At 43.7% G+C, this 1,854-nt stretch overlaps 1 non-coding gene across 1 annotated transcript; it reads left to right on the top strand.

The window, feature by feature from the left end:
- The first annotated feature begins 1,543 nt into the window (after window positions 1-1,543).
- On the top strand, window positions 1,544-1,650 carry LOC141636096 (small nucleolar RNA R71). Its single transcript, XR_012540732.1, has one exon. It is a non-coding gene; the product is annotated as a small nucleolar RNA R71 (small nucleolar RNA).
- The last annotated feature ends 204 nt before the right edge of the window (window positions 1,651-1,854 follow it).

The raw sequence follows: 1,854 nt of genomic DNA, 5'->3' as shown, positions 1-1,854 counted from the left end.
ATCCAAATTGGAGTAGCAAAAGTGTAAAGCAAGAACAAAATCCAAGAACAGTAGCAAAGTATAGAGTAAAAGTCAGTGTGTGAGGAAGAGAGAGGAGTTACGTTGTTCTTTCCTCTGCCTTATACGAAAAATCCACTCTAAACCTAATCTATGGACTAATTACAAAAGCCCATACGAAAATTAGGCGGAAAAAGTCTATAGTAAGATAAACCACTCGATCGAGTGGAAATAGACCACTCGATCGAGTAACTAGCCATCAAACCTCTCGATCGAGTGGAAATAAACCACTCGATCGAGCATTCCTTGCAATGTCTTCCTTTGTGTAAGCTTGAACTGCTCGATCGAGCAACTCCAATATATAAAGCATTCGATCGAGTAGAAAATCTACTCGATCGAGCTATCTTGGCACGTAAGACATCAAAATACTTCTCGAAACTAGCTCACGCGTCTTCCAGGTGTTAGATTTCCATGCTCCGGCTCCTTATTCTCCTTAAATGCATGCAATTGGGACAAAATAGGCTCGATTTAGCTCCGCTTTGGTTTATTCCTGCAAATTACATAAAACGAACCAAAGTAGAATATTCGGGGGTATTTGTAGCTAGATGCTACATAAATAGTACAGAAATGCGTGTAAAAATGAGGTAAAAACCTTATATAAAATACACGCATCAACATACCTGCTGATCGTCTTTTTGTTGCTATTATTCGTTACAGCCTTCTCTTACTTGGTTCCGCCTCATCTTTTTCAGTGACATCCTTGACCATAGCGGGCCCCTCAAGGGTGGACCCACTCCTCAAAGTAATAGCATGAAGGGTCTCCTTTTGATCCGTCTGCGATGGTAAATTCCCCGGAGCTCTTGTTGCACTCTTGCTAGCCAGTTGAGCAATTTGGCTCTCCAACATTTTCATCCCGGCTTCTCTAGCTTGAGACTCTTTCAGCAACAAATTTTTCAATTCAGCAAAATCGGAGCCTTGGGACTGCTGCTGTTGCTGTGGGGCATACGGAGGCTTTTGGTACGGCTGCTACTGCTTATGAGGGGGCACATAACTTTGGTGCTGCTGCTGTGGGGGTGGAGTCGGATTTTGGACATTTTGGCTACTCCACCTCAAGTTTGGATGGACATTTGGCTAAAAATAAGTATTTGTCTGCCTATAATGTTGAAAAGCAGCACAAGACTCATAGGGATTAGGACAAAAATTTGAAACATGTCCCTCAGCTCCACATCTTTTGCAGACGAAAGGACCGTCTGACATAGCATTCACTTGATAAATCCTTCCTTTTGAAGCTCGTCCCAACTCGTACTTATCAAATCTCGCCGTAAGAGCCTCTAATGCAGCTACAGAAGGGGATTCAGCAGCTCTTCTTTGATTTCCCCTGGAATTTCCATACTCAGCTTTATGGGTGGCCAAATCATCAATAATTTTCCACCCCTTAGTTTCTCCAACATTCTGCTGGAATCTACCATTAGCTGCCACATCCAGGATAGCCCTCTGATCGTCATAAAGCCCATTATAGAATTGTTTGCATAGGCTCCATTTCTCGAACCCATGATGTGGAATAGTTCGCACCAGTTTCTTGAAACGGACCCATGCCTCATGAAAGTTCTCATCAGGACCCTGTTTAAAGCTCGTGATCTGAGCTCTAATGGCATTGGTCTTCGAGGCAGAGAAATATTTCTTGTAGAATGCTAGGGCTAGCGACTTCCAATCAGTGATCCCGTTAGCAACTCGATCCAGGTCTCGGTACCACTACCTTGCAGCATCACGAAGAGAGAATATGAACATAGTCTCCTTCACCTGGTCCTGGGTCACACCGGTTGGTGGGGGTATGGAACAGCAGTAGTCAATGAATGT

This window comes from Silene latifolia, chromosome Y (genome assembly GCF_048544455.1).
Source record: "Silene latifolia isolate original U9 population chromosome Y, ASM4854445v1, whole genome shotgun sequence".
NCBI classification, from domain to species: Eukaryota; Viridiplantae; Streptophyta; class Magnoliopsida; order Caryophyllales; family Caryophyllaceae; genus Silene; species Silene latifolia.
This window is presented reverse-complemented; position numbering and strand designations above follow the sequence as displayed.